The 14,375-nt window shown below is 33.7% G+C and overlaps 1 long non-coding RNA gene across 1 annotated transcript in view; it reads right to left on the minus strand.

Moving 5' to 3' along the window:
* The window catches only part of LOC141279251 (uncharacterized), a 337,194-nt gene extending 325,965 nt beyond the window's left edge, over nucleotides 1-11,229 (minus strand). The window contains exon 1 of the long non-coding RNA XR_012333222.1: nucleotides 10,891-11,229. This is a non-coding gene — a long non-coding RNA (uncharacterized lncRNA). The remainder of the gene's footprint in view (nucleotides 1-10,890) is intronic.
* Nucleotides 11,230-14,375: the final 3,146 nt, after the last annotated feature.

Raw genomic sequence — 14,375 nt, forward strand, 5'->3', positions numbered from 1 at the left:
GAAAGGATAAAAGAACCTAATGATAGAGTAATTTCTTCAGATAAAAAAGAAATTGATCTCAGACCATTTATCTAAACATTGGCTAAAGGCAAACACTAACCAAATAAAGATTAACATTTGGAAAAGGTAGTTAATTTGAAAATAAATCAAGATAGTTGTCTTAACTTTTAAGCATCTATTAAAGTTGTAATATGTAGGAGACATCTGATCATGCAGAATATCTGAGGAGAAAAATAAGAATGAGAACAAGAACACAATCATTTCTTTCTTCTAAATTAGTATTAATCAGACCAACTATATAATATATTTTAATAGATGGCATTTCGATATTCAGTCTGGGAAAATCAACCATGTATTTATATCTAAAGCCTATTATCTTATAAGACAACTACATGTAAAAAAGATAAAGAGACACTTTTGTTTCAGGTGAAATATCAACTCCAGGAATTTTTAAAAGTATCTCATGATATGAATACTTACTTAATCACATCCTCATTGAACAGTGTAAAACTGCTTTCTATCAGCTCCCTCTCCTGTCTGCTTTGTAGCTTTCTCCACCTTTCTTTTTCTCTCTGTCTCCAATATTTCCAGACCCAGCATAGTCTTACCACACTTTTTTGAAAGAGACTATTTTTTGTGAGATTTGTTTCTTCCATTTTTTTCTAATGTATCAAATCTTCTGCAATAATAAAATAATCTATATATATTGGAGGAAGTTGTTGATTGGTTGTACAGATACAAAGCATATACATATTTAAAGCAGCATATTAATCATAAAAGTATGTTGATAATAACTCTTATTGTCAGAGTAGCCAAGCCGAAAAAGGTAATATATCGAATATTACTTGTAGAAAAACGTATCTGTAAAATGTTTCAAACTGAAATCTTTTTATTTTTACTATTAAATCTAATGACAATTCACAATTTAAAAGACGTCCGCTATTTGTTTTAATGAATTAGCAGTAAATTAACATTTAATGATTGTAGCATGAGCCACTCTCACAATTTTTTTAATTAACAAGAACATAATAAAAATGGAAGAAGAAAATAATTGGGGGAACTTATTATTTTCAAATGAATATTTCCTATACCATTTTGCAGTCACATGGGATTCAAAAACAATATTTGAAACATGTCCCTCTCCTACCAAAATAGAATCTATGCTCTAAATAATTTTGTAGAGGGACATTAAAGATTTCTTTTTTTTCAGGCAAATCAAAATACAATAAAATAAAAAAGACCCAACTCAAGTAATCTCTTTAAATATGTGTAAGTAAAATTAAGACAATGAAAAGAAAAGAAAGCACCTATGAACAAATTTACAAGATTGTGCCAAGAAATTACATGTGTTTCCTCATACTTGGAAAACTGGAATGATTGTACCCATGTATATTTATACAAAATTCAAATGATTTTTCTGCCTTTAAATATTTCTTGAACCTAAGTAAAAAATGAGATTTTTGTAAGTAACTAGACCTAAAGATATAAAGAAAATGATTTTGCCTCCTGATTCTACAGTCTCATTTCCTTCTTAAAAAAAAAAAAAAAGTGAGGTAGTAGTCAGTATCATTCTTTTACAGGAAAATAAATGAAATCTTAGAAAGGTTACCGTTTTGCTCAGGGAACCAAAAGGAAGCTGTTGAGCCAGAATCAAGCATGGGTGTAACAAGTCCATGTTCTTTCCATGGCCTCCCGATATGCCAGGAACATGATCTCTTGTCTCATTATCTCTTTTTGGTGGAATCTATCCTAAACTCACCTGTCCACACCTACAATTCTGTTTCAATTTTCCTCTTCATCAAAACCTCACATCGCACACAGCCAATGAATTACCGTTGATCAAAACCGAAAAGAAATCCTTTACTTTCATTGATTTCACCTCCCTTGCTTGAGAGATTAATAAACTGAGGAAGTGACTTGTCCACGTCACAGCAAGGCAAAAAACTGGGGCTGAACCTCATCATTTTTTTTTTTAAATATTGGCTATATTCCCTGTGTTGTACAATATATCCTTGTAGCTTATTTTATTTATTTATTTAATTATTTATTTTTGGCTGTGTTTGGTCTTCGTTGCTGCACACGGGCTTTCTCTAGTTGCAGTGAGTGGGGGCTACTCTTTGTTGCGGTGCACAGGCTTCTCACTGTGGTGGCTTCTCTTGTTGCGAAGCCAGGGCGTGGGCTTCAGTAGTTGTGCCTCGTGGGCTCTAGAGCGCAGGCTTAGCAGTTGTGGCGCACAGGCTTAGCTGCTCCCCGGCATATGGGATCTTCCCAGACCAGGGCTTGAACCGTGCCCCCTGCATTGGCAGGTGGATTCTTAACCACTGCACCACCAGGGAAGCCCTGAACCTCATCTAATCTTAAAATAAATGGTTAATATCTTGCTTTCAACAAAATTCTTCAATTGTCTCCCAGAATCCTTTACATTTCCTCATTTGACATATATTAACTTTTTTGCATTACAAAGAGTTCTTTCTTTATATTAATTAACCTTTCTACTTCCTTCCCAACATCCACCTCATTTCTGCCTCTCTTCTCACCAACTGAAAAAGAGTCTTTGTCAATCCGTAACTGAAACTTCCTTCAAGTCCTAGTGTTTCTCATTTTATCTGGAAAGTCATCTTAATCCATCCCCACAAAGACCATTTCTGTTTCTCCAAGGTCTTTAGAATTATATGACCAATATCTCAATAGCTATGCTTACTAGTACATTTTCTTGAGCTTCTTATTAAATTGTGTTGTGACAATTTTCCACCTCTCCATTGTCAGGGATCAAACCTCTTACTTCCTTTGGATCCCCAAAAGTAAATAGTACTGTAAACACTAATTTTGTGAGAAATACCTGTCCAAATAAATTACTCAGATAAAAAAGAAGATACACAGAATAATCTTTAAAGGATCATGGTCTATACATCTCAATATCACTTTCCACAATTAGAACAGCATTGCATCTCATATAAAAACAGAATATTTTGGTAGACAGATAATTTAAGCTTATATGTTAGAATAGGAATTGAAGTAAAATCAAAATTTCTTCCCAGACTTATGTTTTTGATGTTTCTAACACTGTCATTTTTTTTGTCATTGAAAAGTAGGTTTTTTCTTTTATATTATCACAACTGCATGACATTTACTATCCTAATTTTGCATGTAAGGAAAGGTTAAGTAACATTTCTAAAATTACACAGCTAACAAATTGTAGAGCCAAGACTTAACCCTAAAATTCAAACACCAAATCCCCTAATCCATATTGCCTCTTTATATTAGATATATTACTATAATTATCAAAGTGATATTTACTACCTGCTCTGTTGCTACTATGACTACTACTATCTGGAAGAGACTGTGTAAGCAAAGCTTCACAGTTAATCCACCCCTGTAAAATAAGTATCACCAGCACCAGCACCATAAATATTCCATACTTAATAACTGAAAGAATTCAAGCTTATTTATAACAACATATAAGAATTGCATATTTTCACAGCATCTAAGCCATGTTCGTTTTACCATAAATTTGTCTATATCATCAAGAGACTAGATGGGTCTAAGATACTAAAGTTAGCACTATAATGAGATGTAGAAAAATAACAACATTCACTTGAAATGGTTATGTGAATCTTGGAAGAAAAAGTACTTCAACATAATTTAGGTAGTAGGAAGTAAATGCAGCAATTAGCGAAAGAACGCTAGCATGAAATAGTCTATGCGGGAAAGTCTCAGTAGGAGTAAACTAACAGCCGTCTCCAAAAGGAGAAGTATTGAAAATTTACATCTTAGCTGTATATACTATATAACTGCACGTTTCACACTGAATTGTATTCACCCTATGTGCTTATTTCCTCCACCAGCCCATGAACTACTTATTGCCCTTTATATTCTTACTTAACTATAACTGCCCACTATAGACCATTTGAGTGAGTGAAATAATGTAGAAATTGCTTTCAGTGTGAAAATAATTACATTTTTTAAATTTTACTCACTGAGGTATATACCACCAAGACCACATTAGGGAATGAAAAACAAACAAATACAGTCATAAGTTCTCAAACACATTTATGGTAAATTTTCATGAAATCAATTCTGGATCACTTAACTTAAATCTCAAGTAATCACTCTTTCCTACTAAGGTTACTGCTCTTTGAAAATACTGAAAATTTCAAGGTAAGTTGTAGGTGAGTAGATATCTAAAGACAGTAAAAATTCAAAGAATATTAAGGACCATTTATTCTTTGAAGTTGGAGAATATATTTTATATTTTCTACTAGGGTTATTTGCAAAGTTTGGTTATATTCATAGGGTAGAAAAAAACCTCAAATTAGCCATTAATCATTTCAGCCAGTCTTTCACCTCATCTTTAGTAAATTAACTTGTCACCTTTAAATACTCAGTATTTAAAGGAAAAGAGAGTCTTAAAATATGAAGTCACCCCATAGGGACATACGAAAAGCTCTTGTCTTTGTCTAATACAATGAAAAGTTTGAGAGAAGACATCTGTAAAAATAATATTATATCAGAAACCCAGCAACATATAATTGCCTTTCCACTGAGTTGCACTGTGCCAATTTTATAGTTTATCATGTTCAGCTCTACAGAAGAAAATTTTTAGCATATACTCATTCTAAAATAATTTACATCATGTTATTAAAATTAAGCATAGAAGAACTTTGGTTTAGACACAATGATAACTAAATACTATTACAGGCTCAAATTTGCTCTCTGTTTAATTCCTTTATTATTATAACAGTAAAACTAGAATTTATATAAAAGTTGATATTTGAGTTCTAAAATTCAGAGAAATACTGCCTATTTCTAGAGAACTTCTACTTCAATTTCTGCTTTGCATTTTATTAAATGCTAAAATTGTTATAGACCTAAGGAAGCCCATGATTTAAATTTTATCCTAACTTGTCAATTAACAGGAATATTTTCTCCTTACATTTCTCATTGATTTTCTATTTCGTTTAGTGTCACATTAAACATGTATTACTGAAAAAAGCAACTGCCAATACAGAAAAAAAGTATTAACAAAAGAAATGGATAGTCCTTTATAAATATACAGTGGAAAAAATCAATTACATTTCTTTTCCTACTTGGGTTTTCAGGTTTCTTAACTGAAACTGTCAAAAACCTTCTCCCTTTTGACTTAGCTGCTGAGCGCACACTAAGCTCATTGTGAAAAAGTTCACATCTAGCAATTAAGTCGTCTAGACATTCAGTTTTTCGTTAAAAGAATATGGGTATAGCTGTTTCCTCTGAGTTAATATAAGTGGATTTTTAGTTTTCTAGTCTTAAAAGACAATGTTTTACAGATAACAAGTGGCAAAAAAATATTACATATACTTATATCCTAATCTTGAGTAGGTATCAAAATAATTAAGATTTTTACAGCAAGAAAAACGTATAAACTATAAAAATCTCTGACCTAGACATTAAAGAGAACTGGGTTCTAATTCCATCTTTTCCACCAAATGTTAAACATGTCACTTCACCTCTTTTATCTTTATTACTCTTCACATTAAATAAGTGAAAATACGAGCTCCGTTAAGTCTCCCCCCAACACTAAATGGTATTGTCACCTTTTTTCTAAGCGTCCTAATAATTCATTTATCAAAAATAACTCATGTGATTTGTGCTTATATTTAATGACATGCTTACTTAAGCATCAGAAACTCTCATTCACTAGCTCACACACGGTCATTAGAATAATGGCACTGAAAGAGGAAGAGTGTCAAATTATGAAGTTTAAGGTATCAATTAATAAAAGATATAACTTTTGAATTTCTTATCTTAAATATACTCAAAATTGACAAAATTAATCATCACTAACAAATAGTTTTATTAATTTTTTAACATAAGAGACTATATTAAGCTAGTCTATATCTTTTAGATAAGAATATAAAGAGGAAAGTTTCAAAATAACAAAATAAGACAAAACCTTTCTAGAAAACAAGAATTCTTTTTAAAATTCCTACTGTAACCTGTATTTTCCAATTAATATTCATCTTCATCATCAGGGATTTCATATTATTCTGTCATTTTAGGGGCTATAAAGTACAATAGGATCTTATCAAATACTGTATCATTTAAAACTCAATTCTTGTATAAAACTGAAATGGGAGAACTTAGGATAATTAAAATTAAACTCTTTGTTACCTTTACTTTCAGAAAATTGTTCTTTAATACATATAAACATGAAATTAAATATATGAGACAACAAAGATGAAAGTTCATATACTTAAAAGTAAATTTTTCACCAAATAAATGTACCATTTCTCTACTAGTTATCTCCTAAACACAAACTACTGCAACTAGTGAAATATTTGTGAAAATACAATAAGAATCTTGCTTATGACTCTAGACATTATAACTATAATTACCCTATTATGAAATCTCTCTCAATAAGAGCCCCTTAATTTTTTTTTAGCCTCATGATGAATGTTTCTGCCAGTATTATGACTATCAAGAGAAAGAGAATTTCAGTCTACCTTTTATCACCTAACTGATCAGCAAAATTTGTCTTCCTAAACTCCATATGCTATAATTACTTTACTGGATCATAATGGAAAATGAGATGATTTTCTTCTTGAGCATTTAGTAGCTAGAAGAATGATAAGGATCAGATTCTTATTCCCCCTCATAAAATGTTTATGCATATAATTACACTTTTCCAGTCAACAGTCACAAACAAGAGTTTTTGATCACTCAGATGAATGAAATACTTTCATCTTCCTCCTTGCCCCATATACAATTGCTCAAATTTTGGATAACGTTCAAATTAGCCACTTTAACCCTTAAGCAGGTCTATATTTTAGAGTAAAGACACAAACTGTAAAGGTATGTTTGTGGGGAAGCTTATACAAATACCTTAATACTTTGTTTTCTATCAAAATTTCAATTTTTTTGGTTTATACAAGTGAATATAAGAAATATTTGGAACCATGACTGGAGTAAGAGTAACTGTGCAAGTCCTACCAGATCTTTTAAGAGAAGTCCACTTGTTAAAAATAAATAAAAAGTGGTATCCACAGGGAAGCAAGTTATTTAGGTCATTATGGATTTTTAAGGGACCACAGAGAAAATGAGAAGAAAAATCAGTTCTGCAACTGTGTTGTTAAATGCATTCAATAAAACATTTTTGGAATTGTTTAAAAATGACAGTGATCACAAGGAGTTCCAGCTCAAGAAATGCATGGTAAAATAACATGACCATATTTTCTAAAGTTTCTCACAAATGAAAAATCTCACACTACTTTATATTAGATTAAGAAGTGGTGGATTCATTGATTTTTTGATTTCCACAAAAAGGACAGAACTTTGATTTATTTTTCAGAATTACTTTATTGCCTGTTTCTGGAGTTCCATTTCCCTGTACTAGAGAAAAGAAGAGCTTCCATAGTTTGGCTGACTCTTAAGTCTTATAAGCTCATGTTTCCACTGAAACATTTAAGAAGTCTATAAGGTCAAAAATACAACATGTGATACTCTGTAATATGAAATTAAAGACTGTGTTTTAACTTAAGGGGTTGACAAGGATGAAAATGCTCAATATTTAGCTTATACACATATTTACAGCAGGTAAAACATAAATGAAGTTAAATACATAGTCATATCAAGTTCATGGGAAATAATTTAATACCACCACATGACTTAAAAAAATTTAATATCTTCCTAAAATGTAAATATATAATAAAGCCATTTAAAAAATTATTCTCATATCCACTGTATCAGTGCAACACTACCAAATTTGTTTTATTCATTTTCATGAAAATAATTAACAAAAAAACTGTTCAAAGTATCTGGGAAGAATATAAACTGATAATATTCCATTTATCACAACTTTTCTAATGTTATACACTTGAATATCAAAAAAATAGTAGAGGAGAAATTAATTGAAAGGATCTGGGTAGAGATATGAGATATTGTTCGTAATCCTTTTTAATCCTAAATCTTAAGTGTTACATAGCTTTTATATACTTCATTACTTTTTAAATGCACCAGTCTCTAATGCAGAGCTATTGATCACAAATGCTCAGAAAACAGACCTCGCAAAGATTCTACCGCTTTGAGCTTCCGACCAGCCTCTTTCCTGCTATAAAGTGCTAAGAAGTTCATGTAACATATAAGCACAGCCTTGTAACACTAATTTAAAATATCTTGTCAGAAATACAAACCTCTCTTACTTTATGTTTGTATCTTCAGTAATAAGAAATGAATAAATCTGAGCTCTTGAAGTCAGAATTTTGAGAAACCAAATTATATAAATGTGTGGGTCTATTTAAATTAAGAGAAATAAATTTCCGACCTCTTAGTAAACAAATTTTTTAATCATATTTAAAAAGATAGACAATTCAAAGACTACAGGTAAGTAAAATATGTGTGGTAGGATGGACTCAGCATATCACACTGTATTTTAAGCATCTTGGCCTCATCAAATTCCTAAATTAGTTTTTAATGGATGGGGAACAGTAAACTCTGCTATAAAACTTTGTCTTAGCCAATCGAACTTAAATATAGTTAAATCAACTTTAACCTATTACAGCCATCCAGACAAGTTTTCACTTTTTTAAGCTGCATAAAATTATATCTTTGTTTTACCTAGAAGTAAGACAAACTCCCAAAATGACTTGGCTAGCATAGCATGCCCTTACTTTCTCCATCTAGATAGCCCTCTATCCTTTACTGACACCCTCTGGTCCTGATCACTAAGTCAGTTTTGACATTAAACCACACTCCAACCTCTTCCCTGAAATATAAATATATAAATATATATAAATATATAAATATATATTTATATATATTAATATATATAAATATATATTAACCAGACCTGTTCCATTTTTAATAGATAGTGTTACTTAATTGGACACATAAGATTAAACTTTCACAAGAAACTAATTTTAATTATTTTAAAAAATAAACATAGCTTATGTGTACATTCAAGGTGTGATTTTTCATCTTCCTAACTTAATAAAGATTTCAGACCACCTAATAGTTGAAGTATTGCTCACTTTGGGAAACACTAAGGTATTTCAGCAATCTACTTAAAAATCCCACGACTGTAGCTTTTCAGATGTATTTTCAAATGCATCCTCCCATGCATGTGCCTCAGAATTTACAGGCAAAATCTGGCATTTAGTTAATCTATTGGGGTAATGTTCTCTTTTCTAACTTTTGAGAATTCAAACTTTCTATCAGTTGTATATGGAATCAAAGATAAATCCAAATGAACAGTTTTTCCTCCTCATTTTTTAGTTTTCAGAAGTTTTAAATAAGAACAATTTAAAAGCTCAATTTAAAAACACTGGCACTTACATTGTAACAAGCATTTCACTGATTTTTTGTTTTCAAATATGCTTTAATACCATCTCACCACACTCCAGCTAAGTTACTTTTCTATTTTATTTTTTATATCACATTTCCTTTTTTAACTTTTAACTTTGAATTTTGTTCTTTGTTTCCTTCACTAGCCTTACTTGGTCTTCGTAACATCTTTTATTTTTTAGTCATTTGTTTTATGTAATGTATTGTTGCATAGTCACTGTTTATTTCCACTTGAATCAAAAGAACATATACCTGTCAAGTTTGAGACTCAATATACTGATCCACATAAAACTTATAATAATTTGAATATGAAGTAGGAAAATATGCCAAGAAACATTTGTGAATGGCTTAAAACTGATTACAGGCACTTTGAAAATAATTATTACCTAATCATTACTAATTATTTTATGTTTAGGGTCACGATATTAATCACGATGAACTCTTTTAAGCTTGCTGTGATAGTCATAAGTTATTTTGGCAGTCCTGTTGTAGTTCAACAGTAATCAAAAATACCTCTATTAATTTGAAAATTTGATCACTATTTATTTGTTTGTAGTTTTAAATGCTAGTATCCTAATGCACATCTCTTTCTTTCATCCTTATTTCCAGCTAAAATTGAGAATCAAGGTAGAAGTTTGCCATTTCTATATGATTTTATCTTTTAAATTAAGAAAAAACCTTGATGAACTGAACACAGGTAAGGCACTTCACATACAACAGTTTAAAAGTTTTTTTTTTTTTTTTTGCTTCCAAACCTGTACTTTAATTAGCACATTGATTACATTTTTCATGACAGAGAGGTTATGAAATGTAAAAATAAAATAATTCTAAAATAAATAAGGGATTTGTGGCTTTTCAAAATAAAGTTAATTAAAACAACTTAAAATTTTTGAGGTTGTACACTATGTTCATATATATGCAAATTAATATCCTCTCCCATTTTTTAATAAAAAACTCAATAAGGGTGTCTAAACATATTTTTATTATCTTTTAAAAAATCTGTCACATTCCTACACAACACTGAGAAAACACCTCACCATAATGCAAGATACTGTTTTTCAGTCTCTCGAACTTTGTAGAACTCCACTTATAGAGCATCCCTACTGAATTTAACAAGTTGTTGCACTGCCAAACGCCCAGTTATCTGGGCTCTATTCTCACAAACACACTCCACAGTCAGAAGACATACATCCAGTAGCTGAGAAAGACATTCTATTTTTTGAACATTTAGTTTCTTTTGTAGAAAAATTCTTACCCTCTCCTCGCATCTGTCACCTTACAGTTTAGCTGTAGGAATTGTTTACTCTCATTTTGGATGACATTATAAGACAACACAAATAGGTTATATTTAGTCTTGCCTCAACTTTTCTGACCTGAAATCCCAGCAGAGAAAAATAACATGTTTGATTAAAAACAACAACAACAAGCAGCTTTATGTGACAGTTTTTAAATTCTGGCAACACGGCAAGAAAGGATGGCTTTGCAGAAGCGAGCGTGTCACAAACAGCGCCTGGGAGACCAAGTGCACAATCACAGACAGCAGTCACCGGCGAAGGAATGCCAGCCACTTACCAAGCAGACGCCAGACTCCCCTGTCCTTCGTCCGTGACTCTTAATTCCCGTCTCCCATCCTCCTGCCCGTCGTCACAGTTCAAATGGAGCAGTTGCTCGGGTCCTCCCCAGCCTGTGGCAGAAGACAACTGCCGAGTTTTTAATCTTTCAGAGGGAATCCTCCACCTCGCCCGGCAGCTCCCTGAGGAGGGGACCCAGGTAACACATCCTTCCCGCCGGGCGCTTTCAGTGCGCTTTAGAGGCCGCCTCCTCGTAGTCACGCTCTCCAGCTCGGTAGTTGGTTATATTCGGAAGTAGGTGCGGCGCCTCCTGTCGCTGGAGTGTTTGGGGCCCGAGCGTTCCGGCCAATGCGTCAGCGCGGCCCGCGCGCCGCGCCTCTGACTGGCTATGCGGCCCCGCGCGGCCCGCGCCCCTCCCCGCCCCGGCCCCCGCCCCACTGCCGCCTGCGCCTCCCCGCCGCCAGGCTTCAGTTAGTGCATCCCGGGGCGTGTAGGTCCCTTTGCCTCTAGAAGGGTTTTCTCTGAGTCTCTACGCGCCTCGCTAGTCTGCTGCTATTTCCCTCCGCGCCTAACTCCGGATCCCGCCCCGCCCCCGTTTTCTGACCCGCAACATTCCCGAATTTCAATCACAGATTCCAGCACAGACACGACGGCGACAGACCGCACGGGGCATCTCGGATGAGTCCCTTGCCCTCTCGCCGGCTGCCGTCTCTCTTCTCTACGATTCCCAGAGTCAGGCGCCTTTACCTCCCGCGGCAGCACCGACTGCTGCGTTCCCTGAGGTTGGCTCGAGAGTGGACTTTCCCACTTTGGAGAATTTCCTCAGGTCCTGCCTTGGAAGCACTTGTCTTTGTTTATACACTTGCGAGTTTTATCTCTGGACTGTTAGACTCACTGTTTTTATTTCTCCTTGATTCCCCGCCCGCCCCAGGGTCACTTCTAAATAAGCTAAGGAAATAGTCGGCTTAGCCTCAGACAGCAGCCCCTTTCTTTTCTGAATTTTTATATCGCAATGGATGTAATTGGAAACAACACAGGTAGTAAATCCACAGTGTGGCAGCTTTAGTGCCATTGTTCAGCCAGTCCTCCTTCTACTTTTCCTCTCTCTGAGTCCTTCTCTAATTCTCCCCATTCCTTTGATGTAATTGTTTGTTAAATTATGTTACATTTCTTTTGCAATATATTTCCATATGTCATGGAGTTAGCACCCATCCCTAATGGGAAGGCAATCCCACATACTGTTTGCTATTTCTGTATGTCCATCTCTGAAACTGTGTGAGAGCCTCAGTTCACACCCGCTGCCGGCTGGTGTGCGCTTTTCATGTGTGTTTGAGTCCAGCCTGACCCTGCACTGAGGCTGATTCTTCTGCTCACTTAATCCCCCGTTGGGATCTCACTGGATCTAATTGGCAAGGAGAGTACAGTGCCATGCAGCCTGTAGCTGGAAACCTTCCTACCACTAGCTCTGTGTTCTTGATTTTGCAGCTTTTCTGGTAATTAAAATTAGTCTTTTTCATGTTTCTTGGTTTCTTCTCATTCATCCACACATGTTGTACAAACAGCCAGTCTCTGCTTTTAATGGCTACCCTCAGGATCTGGGCTGATTTCTTGTTCCATAGCAAAGACAAATTGTGTGCTCACATTTAATGCTTCTCTACCTTTCTGTACTTTTAATTTTCTTTTTCCCACTTTCCAGTAATTACGTTATTTTCTTTATGTGTTAACTGAGGGACTGTTTCCGAGATTCGACTTCTCTGGGCTTTTTCTCTGCTTCTCTGGCTCCACTCCAGCATCAGGCTGTTGGTTCACAGAGAGAATCACCAGGACTTTTATAACCTCTTTAAATATATCACAAAATAGATCGAAAGTCTAAGAGCTTAAAGTATTTTTTTATTGTGCAATGGGCTTTTTGTCTTTAAATGTTTATTATAACTGAGCACATTTAGCCTTGGGATACAGAGGTTGAACTTGCTTATAGTTTGCTCCACTTCCTAGAACACCTTTATATTACATGTGATTTGATAATTGGCATTTGAGTCATTCTCTCCTGTAGTTCATGTATTTTCTTTCAACTCGTGTTGTTTTAGAAAGGATTTAAATTGGCTTTCAGAAATTTTTTCAATTAAAAAATTAATCAAAAATGTAGGTCAGTCACATCAAGACATAGGGTAAAGTGGTAGTATAGTAGGAGAGATATACCAGGAATGAGCCAGGAATGAGGTTTAGAGAGAAAAATTCATTTACATTTTGTTAGAAATGGCCTTCAGTTTGCCTTGAAGATAGTAGGCAATGTAAAGAAGGAAACACTGTCAGTCACATGATTCATGGTACCCTCCCACAATTAACACGAACAAGGAAATTTATGTTTTAAATAATACAGATGGATTAAATCTTTCTCCTTTTTTAATAAAAGATTCTTTATAAAGGCTTATGATGTTTTTGACTTTTTATAAAGGAAGTGATATTATTACAAGAATTGGGCAGAAACATATTTGTGAAACAAAGAGATGATGTAAAGCACTTTTCCTTTTGAGAGCATCTGATAATTTAGAGGGAAAGAAAGGAAAGGATGAATCTGGTTAATTTCTGTTATTTCAAATTTAGAATGTTAACTTCAATCATTAAGGGTCACTGGGTCATATGGACACATTTCATCAAGACTCAGGATGTGTGACTATATTTATTTTCATTTCTTTTATAATTTATACTGTTCCATTTAATAATATTAGACAATTCTATATTAATACTATATATTCTACATTAACATCCACAAATGTGGATATTATATATTAGTCTTTATATATATTAGTCTAATATATAACATCCACAAATGTGGATGTTATATATTAGTCTAATATATAACATCCACAAATGTGGATGTTATATATTAGTCTTTTTGACTTATACATCTTCCTGAAAAATTTGGAATTTTGCTATGATGTAGTTTATCTTTGTGCTGCATGTTGTTAAATTGTTGTGTTTGGAAAGTGAGGGCTGTATGGATCATGTTCACCTTGGTATCTTATCATATCCACAGGGTTCAAGTATACGCAGTTCAACATTTGAAATTAGAAAAACAATGCATTAAGTAGAAAGCAGAAAAAAAATTTCCTTGTAGGAGGTCTGCCAAGAAGAAACTAACTCATGTTTTTCAAATCTTCTCACATGCATCATAACTAAGATTTTCTCTTATTCTCATGTGAAAATGGGATTTTAAAATATTGTCCTGACTTACAATTGTAATTAAAAGACATGAGTATTCATTCCCTCTTGTAAAATGCTAATGCTGTTTACTTTGAAAAGTCATTATTAAAAGCTCTTATGTTTCTCTTTCAGAATGTTACTGACATTTTTTAAATAACCAGCTCATAGTCTTCCCTGATAAAATAGCATTTGAATGTTAAATCAATTAAAATACTGTTTAAGTGGTTTAGTGGGTCATTTTCTCCATACTATGGTTAGGGTACCTGGATCTAGCTGTCATGT

This window comes from Tursiops truncatus, chromosome 8 (assembly GCF_011762595.2).
Source record: "Tursiops truncatus isolate mTurTru1 chromosome 8, mTurTru1.mat.Y, whole genome shotgun sequence".
Classification (NCBI taxonomy): Eukaryota; Metazoa; Chordata; class Mammalia; order Artiodactyla; family Delphinidae; genus Tursiops; species Tursiops truncatus.